At 39.6% G+C, this 13819-nt stretch overlaps 1 protein-coding gene across 3 annotated transcripts in view; it reads right to left on the bottom strand.

Moving 5' to 3' along the window:
- The window catches only part of PBX4 (PBX homeobox 4), a 54811-nt gene that overhangs the window by 14060 nt on the left and 26932 nt on the right, over positions 1 to 13819 (bottom strand). The gene's annotated exons all lie outside the window — the stretch shown is intronic.

Raw genomic sequence — 13819 nt, 5'->3', positions numbered from 1 at the left:
TCATAGTATACAGGATGCTAATATACTGAATTAAGAGTAACTTCAGGGAAGGTGTACACCACCTAATATTGACAAGACTGAAGTTCCCACAATTCTTTCCATTTCTTAAAAAAAATATCTTTATTATCATAAACTTTATAAACATTAAGAAGAATGAATATTTGTACATGGTATCATGTCCCCTTCTGAACTTCCTTCTGTTCTCTTCGGTGGATTTAAAAATACTGAATTCATTTTGGGGGTAGTTTCCTAGTTTTATATCACTTTCTACAGGGTAGGCCAAAAGTCACAATGTTTTAATAAATTTATGAAAATTATTTTTCTTTTTTTTTCACCATTTATGAGATTTGATTTCACACATAATGTAAATTCATTTCCTATGTATACTATATATGATGCTTTGGTATTATCACTTAAAAAAACAAAAAAATAAAGGGGTCATTAAATATTCAAATCCCTTTGTGACTTTTGGCCTACCCTGTACCTCTCTACCCCCTAAAACTGTACTCCATCCCTGATAAAAGCCCTCCCTTGTAACAAATATAAGCTGACAAAATAAATCTGCCCATTGGCTGTCTGAGAATTCATGTTTCACTCTATACCAACCTTTACCAAAAGGTTATTAGTCTTCTGCAGTCATGATGGATCAGAGTTCTTAAAAATGTCATAGTTGCTTTTCTTTACAATGCTGCAGCCACTGTATAAACTTTTCTGATTCAGCTCATTTCTTTCTGTATTAGTTCATAGTCCTCAGGTTCTTCTGAAACTATCATCATTTCTTAAAATGTAGTACTCTTCTATTCTATTCTATTCCCATGCCCTAATTTGCTTAACTATTTCCCCCAGTCTTAGAATTTTGAAGTTGGAAGAGATCTCAGCAGCCAAGTAGTCCAAACCATAACTCAAAAGCCTACTCACTACAGCCACTCTGACAAGTGGGCATCCCATCTCTGCTTGAAAACCTCCAAGTAGGGGGATCCACCACCTGCTTCTCTCTAACTCACCCCACTCTGGGGCAGCTCTAATTGTTAACAAGTTTTGTTTTTTCTTCTTGACATCAAGCCTAGAGCTGCTCTAAAAATTTCCACTCATGCTAATCCCTCCTCCACATGGCTGAAGACAGTTATCACGGCTTCCCTAGATCTTCCTTTCTTCAGTCCAAACATGCCCAGTTCCTTCAACCGGTCTTGTTCTTACATATTTGAATCAATTTCTTATATAATTTGGATATCAAACCTTTATCAGAGATAACTAATGACAATATCCTTCCCTCCCTTCTCCGCCCCCCCCCCCCCGCCACGTTAATTGTTTCCCTTCTGTCATTGTGTAGGTGCATTGTAGAAATGGATAGAGGAAAACCTGAGTTTGAATCCTGCCTCAGACGCTTATTACACGTGTGACCCTGGACAAGTCACTAAACCTAGCCTTGGTTTACTCATTTATAAATTGGAGATAATAATAAAGGATGGAATAGCAATTACTTCACAGGGTTATTGTGTGGATTAATGAAATACATATATAAAACATGAGTAACCTTAAAGTGCTGTCTAAATGTTAGATATTTTTATTGTAATTATTATGCAATTTTTTTCCAATTTTATATAATTAGAAATGCCCATTTCATCTCTTGTAATCTTGTTTCTTGTTTGGTCAAGAACTCTCATCTTTCCATAGTCATGAAAGATATCTACTTCCCTGCTGCTCCAGGTAATTTATAACATGGCCTTTTATATGTAGGTCATATATCCATTTAGGGCTTATTGTGGTATATGGTGTAAGCAGCTGGTCAAAACCTAATCTCTGCCATATTGCTTTCCAGTTTTCCCAGTATTTTTTTGGGGGGGTGGGGGTGGGGGGCAGGGTAATGAGGGTTAAGTGACTTGCCCAGGGTTACACTGCTAGTAAGTGTCAAGTGTCTGAGGCCGGATTTGAACTCAGGTCCTCTTGAATCCAAGACCAGTGCTTTATCCACTGCACCACCTAGCTGCACCCCCCCCCCCGATTTTTTTTTTTTTAGCCAAATAATGAGTTCTTATTCCAGCAGTTGGAGTCCTTGGCTTTATCAAATAATATGCTACTATGTTCAATTCCTTCTGCTGTTATGTACCAAATCTTTTCCACTGATCAGGATTTTTTTTGTTGTTTAAAAAAAAATTAGTATCAGGTAGTTTTGATGCTTGATCATTATGCTGATATTCTGTATTATACTTTGGAATCTAGTGCTACTAGGTCTCCTTCTATCTTCCCTTCCCCTCTTTTAAGTATTTCTCTTAGTTTCTTTCTTTTCTTCCAGATGAATTTTATGATTTTTTCCCCCTAGCTCTATAACATAACCCTTTGGGAATCTGATTGGTATGGCACTGACATTTTAAACTAACTTATATAGTATTGTCTTCCTGGTGGGTTTTGTGGATATACCAAATGGCTAATCATTTTTGTGGGTTTATTTTATAACCTGCTACTTTGCTGAATTTGTTATTTCAAGTAATTTTTGGATGAGTCTTTAGAGATTTCTATGCAAATTATCTTATTTGCAAAACTGATGATTACCCCCCTTTGCTTAGTTCCTCATTTTTTCTTGTCTTATTGCTATTTATTTTTTAAATCAAAGCAAACAATAGTGATGATAATGGAAAACCTGGCTCCCCATGATCTTATTGTAATGGTCTCTAGCGTTTCTTCATTATAGGTAATAATAGCAGGAGCAGCTAGGTGGCACAGTGGATAAAGCACTGGCCCTGGATTCAGGAGGACCTGAGTTCAAATCTGCCCTCAGACACTGGACACTTACTAGCTGTGTGACCCTGGGCAAGTCACTTAACCCCCATTGCCCCTCGCAAAAAACAAACAAAAAGATAGTAATAGCTCTTGGTTTTAGACAGATTCCATTTAATATATTAAGGAACTGTCCATTTATCTCCTTTCCTAGGCCAACCATACTACCTGTATCTTTGATTCCAACGCCTTGCAGAGACTGACCCTATAATCACCACCTTTCTCACTAATCTTCAATCTCCCCACCACTACAAATTGCCCAAGTCTCCTCCATACTTAAAAAAACCCCAAACCTTAACTAACCACATCATTTACTCAAGCCTCCCTTTCATGTGCAAACTCTTAGAAAGAGCTGTGCACTTTTATTGCTTCTGCCTCCATTTCTTCTCTCATTCACTTCTCAATCTGATTTTGGACCTCTTCACTCAACTGAAAATGTTCTCTAAAGTTATTGAATTCTTACTTGCCAACTCTGTAAGCCTTTGCTCAATCATCATCTTTCTTGACCAAGAAAGTAGTATAGTGTCCGACACTGTTGACCACTCTCTCTTTTCTGACTTCTGGTTAACATTGCTCTCTCTTGGTTCTCCTCCTGCCCGTTTGATGACTCCTCCATTTCCCACCCCTTAACTATGAGTGTGTGGCTTTGTCCTGGGCCCTCACCTTTCTCTACATTCTTTCTCAGTGTTCTCATTGGCCCCATGGGTTTAATCAATATTTCTATGAAGATGATTCCCCAACATCATATCAGTTCCCTTCTCTTCATTCGTGGGGTTATGATCATTCTAATTCAGATCCTCAACTCTTTTTTTTTTGGGGGGGGGGGAGCTCAGGTTTATTAAGCCCGTGGGTCTATGAAGCCATTGAGAAAGGTCATCTTTTTTTTTTTTTTAGTGAGGCAATTTTGGGTTAAGTGACTTGCCCAGGGTCACACAGCTAGTAAGTGTTAAGTGTCTGAGGCCCGATTTGAACTCAGGTACTCCTGACTCCAGGGCCGGTGCTCTATCCACTGCGCCACCTAGCTGCCCCAGTCATCTATTTTTACACTAGTCTGGTCTGATCTGGGTTGGGGAAAAACAACTTCATGAAGAACTAGAAAGTGGCCTGTGAAACGTGTTTCTTTGACCAGTCCCATTATATGGCTTGGAAAGTAGAGCACCAAACAGTTGGTCATTCAGATTCTAGGTTGATCCTCAACTCTTTTATGTCAAGAACTCCCACCCTATGGGTGCCTTTATTGGTGAGTGCTTCTCATAACTATCTTTTTAAAAAAATTAAAACATATTCTTTTCCCTCACCATTTTCCGCATCCAAGTGCTCTCCAGAAACTCATCATCCTGAAAGATGAAATCAATCAACTCTGTAACTCACATCTCCTCAGATCATTTCCTACCTTCAGGTTGTAGGGCTTCATCATGTCCTGCATGATGCATGTCCACCCCCCACAACCCCTTTACTGCTTCTTTTCTTAAGTTTTCCTCCATTATAAGATAGTGAGCTCCTTGAAGGCACTGGACTATCTTTTGGCTTTTTTTGTAGCCTCAGCACTTAGTGCAGTGCCTAGCACTTAATCAATGTTTATTGATTCTTGACTGACTCTTTGATATAGATATAGACTATTGTGACTTGAGAAAATCCTTAACTGCTGACAAGTCAGTAAACTTCTATTAACTCTGTGACCACTGAAGAATAAAATGCATCCACAAATATTTATCTAGCACTTACTCTGTACATATACTTTGCCAGGTGCTTAAGAGTAAGACAGAGAGTTATCCCAAGCCTCAAGGAATAACAACCAAATAATAGAAAACCAGAAGACCTGGGTTCTAGTCTCAGCTCTGCCATTCACTTGTTGCATGACACTGAATCATTTAACCTCTTATCTTCAATTTCCTGAACATTAAAATAAGAAAGTTGAATTTTTATGGTGGTGAAAAAATAATGGGATTCTATGAGACCCAGAGAGCCTAGCCAGATCTTTCTTAAGGCCAGCCCAGAGTCAGAAGAATTTCAAAGGAAATGTAGTTGGACCTTCGACTGTGAATAGAGACAATTAGAGATTAAAACCACACCTACCTGAAAGCCTTCCCCTCAGAGGGTCTGTCCTCTGTACTCTGACCTCAGCACATACTGCTCATTGACCACCTTCAAATCCAGTAAACCAAGAGATTTGACTGATGCTAGCCAATTAGCTTTTTTTTTTTTTTTGGGTGAGGCAATTGGGGTTAAGTGACTTGCCTAGGGTCACACAGCTAGTAAGTGATAAGTGTCTGAGGTCAGATTTGAACTCAGGTACTCCTGACTTCAGGGCTGGTGCTCTATCCACTGCGCCACCTAGCTGCCCCTAGCCAATTAGCTTTGAGCAGTGTGGAAGGGCTATCTCTCCTCCAGACCCATAGAAGCTTAGGCTCTCAGGCTCTCTCTTGGCAGAGAAGGTGGCCATTCTGAGCGCTCCTGGCCCAGAATGTGGAAGGAACAACCACATGGCCCATTCTCTCTCTCTCTCTTTACTAATATTTAATATGCTTTAATAAATGCTTAATGCCCAAAACTGGTACTGTAGCCTCTAATTTCTAAGTAACAATAAATTAGAAACCCCAGCTAAATTCCCTAAAACTTGGGACAGAGATAGGGCACCCCAACATAATTTCAAATGACACATAGTCCTTTCTAAATCTTTCAAAACATACACAAATAACTATAGTACAAAAAAAAAAAGGCAAGAGAAATGCATAGAAAAGACGCAAAGCATTCTGCAAGATAAAAGGAAGGAACAATCAAAAAAATTTCATGGTCTCATAGGAAGAAATAAAAGAGTGGAGCCCAAGGATAACATTTCCGGAAAAGCTGCCGACTTTCATTTAACTTCGATACTTCAAAAGATCCATGATTTCACTGGTGGTGTAGGTAATCTCTCTGCCAATGCAGACTAAGACTCCTAGTAAAGTGGTCTTCATGATTTACTACAGACAAAAAATACAAATTATCACTTAATAGCCAGCTCTCTGGTGATGAACTTCTCAAAACTAAGCTTGGCTGGACGGTTCTCAGATGGTCCACTCCTGTGCCTCTATGTAAATCCTTGCTGCCTTGGTAGAAACTGCCTGAGCATGTGTTTCCCCAGGCATAACCTTCAGGAACTCAGGGTGTTGTGGCTGAGGTTGCACCAGGTATGGATTTTGGTGGAGAAATAGCATATGTAATAGAAAAACTGAAAATTCACCCTGACTACCCTTTCTCTGTGAAACTATATGAGAATATGAAGAGTATATTTAAAGAGGCAGTATAGCACAATTGAAAAAGGTTTGAGCTTGGAGTCAGGAAGACCAGGGTTCAAACCCTGACTCTAACACTAACTAGTTCTGTGAGTATGGACAAGTCACTTAACTTTTGAGCCTCAGTTTCCTCATCTATAAAATAAGTATAAGACATATATATGCATATATATATGTGTGTGTATATATATATATGTGTGTGTGTGTGTGTGTGTGTGTGTGTGTGTGTGTGTGTGTGTATATATATATATATATATATATATATATATATATATATATATATATATATGGGGCAGCTAGGTGGAACAATGGATAAAGCACTGACCCTGGATTCAGGAGGACCTGAGTTCAAATCCAGTCTCAGGCACTCAACACTTGCTAGCTGTGTGACCCTGGGCAAGTCACTTAACCCTCATTGCCCTGCCCCCCCCAAGACCTATATATACCTACTTCACAGAGTTTCTGTGAGTCTCAAATGAAATACATATGAAGTGCTCCAAAAACCTTAAAGTACCATACAAATGTCCAAATGTCAGTAGTTTATTACTATTATTTATTATATGCTAATAAATATGAGGCATGTGTGGCTGGGTTGATAAAGTGACAGCCTCAGAATCAGGACTAACTAGGTTCCAGTCCTGCCTCTGACACAAATTAGTTGCATTATCCTGGGCAGTCATTTTACCTCTGAGTGAACCAAGAATTCTCTAAGACTAAGAGAATGACCAAGAGTGGAACAGCAAGAGTTTTAAATACAAATTTATATTTATCCTAGAAGAAATAGGAAGGGACTGAAAATTACTATGCTTTAAGGAAGATTACACTGGTCCCTGTAGAGATTAGAGAGTTCCCTCTTCTTAACTCCACATCTTACAACACCAGATTCTTTCCCCCACTATTTCTTCCTTCACTCCTGCTTCTGATGTAGAGGTAGCACTTTTACTAAAAAAGGCTTCCCAGTCCCTGCAACCATGTATCCTTGACCTTACCCTCTCCAATACTTTCCAGAAGACAGCATCCCACTATCATCTACACTCCCTCTCTTTACTCTCTCCTTATCTCTCGTTTCCTTTTCTGTAAAATGACTGGAAAACCACTCTAGTAACTTTACCCAGAAAATCCCAAATGTGGTCACAACAGAAATGACTGAACAATAGCAATAATCACAAAATGTTTTCCCCATCCTTAAAATACCCTTGTTTGAGTTGACATCAAGCTTCAGCTTGGATGGAAAGGCCTGAAAGTCCAAGGGTGCATCAGCAGGGTGGATATCCACCAGAGGTCCTAAGGTCCAAAGGTCCTTAGGATGTCTAAGTAGGTTAAATGGTAGTACCTGGGGTCTGAAGGGTGGACTGATAGGGCAGATAGTAAGACCTAAGGAACCTCCATCTTAATGGAAGGATTATAGTTGATTACTCATATGTAGCTCAACAACTAAAGAGTGGGATCAGCATGTCTACTGTACAGGGCAAAGGCATGGTTCTGCGCATCCAAGTTTAATGGCATCCAATTGGGGGAGGGGAGTGGTGTCACTTTCTAGCCAGAAAGAAGAAAGTACTACCAGGAAGGCTGTAGGTGAAGGGTACCCCATGGCACTTGCTTTGCCAGGATCTTTGTACCAGATGGGCTGTGGGTAGCCTTAAGCATGGGAGAAGAGTCTGAAAAAAGTAAAACCAATTAGGAAGCTACATAAGAACCCAGGATGGAAGTGACAAAGGCTTGAAGTAGGATGAATAAAGAAGGGGGAGAGAGGTGTCTGGTGTGAGAAATGTTATGGATGAAGAATTGACAAGACTTGGCTAATGACTGGATATGTGGGTGGAGGGAGGAGCAGTGAGAATAAAGAGTTGAAGATGACTTTCATTTTAAACAAGCTGAATCTGAGGTATCCAAGGGACAATCTAGTGGAGATGTAGTATTACCTTTCAGGAGGCAGGTTAAACAAGGCTGGATGTGAGGATTTGGGAACTATCTGAAGGGAGATATTAATAAGCCATGGGAGCTGATTAGGAATTTTTTTAAAAGGTAGATAAAATAATGAGAAAAAAGGGCCTAAGACAGAATTTCTGTGGTACCCATAGTTAGTGGGCAGGAAATGGATGTTAATCTAGCAAAGGATACTGAGAAGGAGTACTCAGATAGGAAGGAGGCAAACCAAGAAGGAACACCATGAAAACCAACATGGGAGAGGAGTGGTCAACAGTGTCAAAAGAGGTTAAGAAGGTTAGGCCTGAGAAAGGGCATTTTTATTCCCAATTACTTCTGGAGTGATAAACATAGATGGAACTAGCTATAGTGATCTCTATAATTAAATGGTTGGTAGAAATACCCTTATTTTTAAAGACAATTATGTGGAAATTCTTCCTTAATCTTGATTCCAGGTAATTCAGAAAGAATGCCACTCATAGATGAGAGTTGGAAGGATATTGAAAGACTTTCTAATCCAAATTCTTCATTTTATAGATTTGGAGAAAATGAGGCCTTATTCAAGTGAACTGATCTGCCCAAGGGCTCATAACCTTGGGCAAATCACAAAGAAAATATGGTTATGTAAGAATGGAGTGACAGTATAAAAGTGGCTTGTGGCCCATACACTCCCAATGCACAATTCAAATCACAGGCCTCTCACAGTCATCAATCACAAGTCACCAATCAGAACTGAACACTAAAATATCAGAAATAGCTGCTGTGATGAATATGGCTGAGAGACATACATATTTGCATCTTTCTTCTGCCATTTGAAAATTAATTTTGTCAAAGCCATTCCACATACACAGCTCTGCCTGCAAATTCTGCCTCAGTGCCTGTCTCCCAGCTGCAGCTTAATTTTCTGTCACTTGTCTAATTATGGTAATTAGACATTAGTTATCATCAATTACACAGGAGCTCATTTCAAGTTGACTGCTGAAAAGCATCTCAAACATGCTCTTCAAATCCCACAGGGACATTCTGATTAGCTGGCACTGGGCAAGACCCAAGTAACCACAGAGGAGTTCTATTCAGGAATAGTCTTTACATCTTTCCACAGGCAGATGAGAAATAGACCTTTTATTAAGTATTCAAATAAGGAAATTTAACTTTGAATATTCAGACTTATATAATGTTTTAAGGTTTACAAAGCAGTAGGTAGTACAAATATTATTATCCCCATTTTATCAATGAGGAACTGGAGGCTCAGGAAGTCTAACTGATCTGCCCAAGATCAAACAGGAGTAAATGTCAACTGGACCTGAACCCAAGCCTTAGAATTAAAAACCTAGAGTTCTTTCCATTATATTCACTTAATTCAGAAAAAAACTTCTCTTTTCCAATGTTTACTGCAAATCTGGTTTAATGAGAGGCATTGTGGTATTAAACAAAAAAAAAGCACTGGTTTTGGAGCTAGTAAAGAGCTGGACTTGAATTTGAACAAAGCAACTCATGGAACATCTCTGTACTTAATGTAAAATGGGGGTGGTGTTCAGTTGTTTCAGCCATGCCAGACTCTTCCTGATCCCATTTGGGGTTTCCTTGGCAAAGATATCAGAGTGCCACTGTCATTTCCTTTTCCGGCTCATTTTACAGATAAGGAAACGGACAACCAGGTGAAGTGACTTGCCCAGCTACTAGCTCATTCTCCCTCCTTTCTGGGGTTACACAGCTAATAAGTGTCTGAGGCCAGATTTGAAATCAGGTCTTTCTGACTTCAGGTCCAAAGTTCTATCCACTGGGCCACCTATACTACCTACCTGTACTTACCTTGGCGTCAACAAGTATCAAACAAGATAATTTACTTTGCATACCCTTTTTTTTTTGGAGGGGATGGTAAGGCAACTGGGTTTAAGTGACTTGCCTGGGATCACACAGCTAGTAAGTGTCAAGTGTCTGAAGCCAGATTTGAACTCAGGTCCTCCTGATTCTAGGGCTGATGCTCTATCCACTGTGCCACCTAGCTGCCTTACTTTGCATATCTTAAAACACTATATAAATATGAGGTGGTATTATTGTTGTTGTTGTTATTAGAAATCCTAGGCACACTATTCAGAATCAAGTAGTCACATGTGTCTCTTTTCTTGATAACCTCTCCTATCCAAACAATTGCCAAGTTAAATGCTGTATCTCCTCCCTCCCCCAGCCCCCTTTCCCCACAATAGAATATACACTCTTTGAGGAAAGTGGCAAATTTTTTATTTGTCTTTCTGTACTGGAATCTAGCCCAGTGATTTGTACATAACAGGCAGGCACTTGACAAATGCTTAATAAATGCATGGGACTTGACTGAAATGATGTTAATTCTATACACACAATGTCTCTCAGGTCCATTCCTTCCTTCATCTCCACTCATACTGCTTAAGCCATAGTTCAGCAATCTCTGGAACTTCAATTAACCTATGAATTCCCCATCTGCAAAGGAATTGAATGTAATATAATCATGTCATGGAGAGGTCAGCCACAAGAGCTACTATGCATATTGCCAAGTTATGTCTCGCCCAAGACAAGAATCTATAAGAAATTCTACTAAGAGACCACTTACAAGAACCACTTTCTTTCTTTCTCAGGGTAGTTTCCTCCCAAAATATTTCATCAGTGTCATGATATGAAACAGAGATAATGAAGGCAAACAGCCATGTTTACAGGCACTCCAACAGCTTCAAAGAAGATCTTAAAATCATTTTAAAATTTATATACCTTCCAAATTCTCCACCCACAAAAGTATGATTCTATTTCACTGTCTCTGAAATGGTATCACTGTTGCACAGCACTTCTGTTTCCTGAAGTTGGCACGCTGTTCATCATGGGTGGATTGTTTTTACCTCTTCATTTCTATTCTTCCCACCTTACTTGCTCCCTCTGCACATTCCCTTCTATTTTACTTAGCTTTGTACATGTTGAAACTCTCCAGTAAAATGGGAGCTCCTTGAGAGGGCAGGTAAAGTTTCTCATTTTCTTTGTGTCCCCAACATCTAGTACAGTGCAGATGACTATCTCAGTCACCCACCTGGCTAAGCTGTTTGGTTTTCCATAACAAAGCTATCAGCTTGATGTTATATATCTTGTAAATAGTAAAATTTACATCCCACATATTGGTATTCAACAAAGATACTTGGTTGCCTTAAAGATTTAAATCCTACTTGAAAAATTGGAAAATTCAGTGTAACACAAAGGTGCCCTAACGTGAAACTTTTAGGTAACTTTTGAACATATTTCTTGACTACAAGTTACTAAAAGGGGTCCCTTTAATCTCATTTCTGGACCTTGATATGGTTCACCATGTTTAAATGGTCCTCATGTAAAAAATGTGGGAGTAAAATGCTTTCTGTGGTCACTTCCAGCTTTAAATTTTAAGGTTATAATCTGGTTCCCACTCACTTTTGCAGTTTAATGTCATGCTAGTTCCCTTTATATATTCTCAATTCCAATCAAACAGGACTGCCAGTTATGCTGTGCCACAGTGAACTTTCGATGGCCATGAAAACATATACAAACGGTAATTTGTGTCTGTCTGGAATACTCTCCCTCCTCTCCTTAGCTTTTCAGAATCCCTAGCTCTCTTAAAGCATACCTCAGGTGCTAGCTATGCCTTCCATGAGTTCTTTCCTGATTCCTAAGGATTTTCCTTCTTGAAATTATTTCATAAAAAATCACCTTGCATTTACCTACCTGTACTATACCTTCAAAGTAGAATTTAAAGTCCTTGAGGGAAAGGACTGTTTCCAATTTGTCTTTGGATTCCCAGAGACCAGCCAAGTGCCTTGACCATAGCTACATATTTAAATGTTGAATTACTAGCTCATTCTCCCTCCTTTCTCAAATTCAGGACCTGGCTCACAGGCTTCCTCTACATACCCTTTTCTCAATCTTGGGACTTCAATACACATATCAAAATCCCCCAATTCACCCAACTTCTAAATTCCTATGAGTTCTACTTCCTGCCATCTCAGCTACACACAGCAATAGCTGAACCATTCATTTATCACTCATAATTATTCTATTCCTATAACCCAGAACTTTGATATTCTTCTCTCTTATTTTTCAATCTCTTCCTCTGCCTTACTCCTCCAAAAGCCACTCTTTGACAGATCACTGGTCTGTCCACCCTTCCCTGTTCTCCCGGTTTATCATTTCTCTGGTCTCACTTCCCACCCTTCACTCTTTTTTCTGTGTGTGCGTGTGTGTGTGTGCGTGTGCGTGTGCGTGTGCGTGTGTGTGTGTGTGTGTGTGTGTGTGTGTGTGTGTGTGAGAGAGAAGCAATTGGGGTTAAGTGACCTGCTCAGGGTCAAACAGCTAGTGAGTGTCAAGTGTCTCAGATCTGATTTGTACTCAGGTCCTCCTGAATCCAGGGCCGGTGCTCTATCCACTGCGCCACCTAGCTGCCCCCCACCCTTCACTCTTAAACAGAGGTTCAAACATATATTAATAGGTCATCTTCGTCCTCTGTGTCTTATTGCCAGATGCCAACCCTAGGTCATTCCTACCACATGTCATATCTCCTATTCAAGTGTGGCCGAGGGGAAAAAATCAATAATGCTGCTAAAATTCACTATAAATTTGTTATTTAATACTTACTGGGCCTTTGCTGATGCATAGCAATCCCTTTTCTGACTCTAATCATTCTTCAAAGAAGCTATTACAAACCTTTTCCATTTCCTCAAACCTACTGTATCTCCTCCTTCCCTTTCTCTCTCAGCAAAGGATTCATCTTCACATCTCAAACCCCCTCTTCATCATATCCCCTCTCCCATTCTCATCTCTTTTTCTCCAGAGTCTGATGAAAAGGTGGCTATTGTTCTTGCCAAGTACAACCCCTCCCTTTGTGCTATGGATTCCATTCCCCAGTGTTTCCTTTAGGGACTACCTTGTCTTCTAGAACACTTCCTATCTGTCTCTCATCTTCAATATCTCTTAATGCACTGATTTTTCCCCTTGCTCATCCCAAACTTCCCACTCCAAACATGTCCAGGTCTCTCCTACCCTTAAAAAAAACAACTTTTAGTTGCCTCTATCATTTTCTCAAGCTAATATCTTACATCTCTTTTCTCTTTCACAGTCAAACTCTCTTGGTGAGCTTATCAGCTGCTTTGGGTTAAATTATCTCTATGCATATGACCATCAAAAAAAATTAGTCTGTCTATATCCAGACTTTATCTCTCTCCTGTACTCCAGTTAAACACCATCAATTGCCTGCTAGACATTTCCATCTGGCTGTCCCAGCAGATACTTCAACTCAACATATACAATATAAAATTCATTATATTTCCCCTAAAACCCATTCCTACTCCAGTCATCTTTATTTCCATTAAGTGTATCACTATGCTTGCAGGCATTTAGGATTGTAATCCTGGAGTGATACTTGACTCTCACCTCCCTTCATATCCAGTCACTTCCCAAATTTTAGCTATTCTACCTCCACAATAACTATCTTCTTCTCTCCACTGATACAGCCTCTTCCTTGATTCAGGTCCTAATTACCTTCCTTCTAGACTATGGCAATAATTTCTGAACTGTCTCCTTGCTTCCAGTCTCACTATTCTCCAATCCATCCTGCATATACCAAACGGATATTCCTAAAACACAGGCAACAGGGAAATATTTGAAGAGCAGAAGAATGACATGTCTAGATGTGTATATAAGAAAAATTAATCAGGTAGCAACACAAAGGATGTGTTAGTGAAGAAGTTAGCTATATGATCAGCAAGGAAGGTATTGCAATAATAGTCCAGAAGAGAGATGAATAGCAGTGGAAATAGAACACAGATACAGATGTAAGATTTATTGTCGAGGTAGAAGTG

This window comes from Dromiciops gliroides, chromosome 1 (assembly GCF_019393635.1).
Source record: "Dromiciops gliroides isolate mDroGli1 chromosome 1, mDroGli1.pri, whole genome shotgun sequence".
Classification (NCBI taxonomy): domain Eukaryota; kingdom Metazoa; phylum Chordata; class Mammalia; order Microbiotheria; family Microbiotheriidae; genus Dromiciops; species Dromiciops gliroides.
The sequence above is the reverse complement of the archived record's forward strand: the minus strand, read 5'-3'. Positions and strand labels throughout refer to the sequence as shown.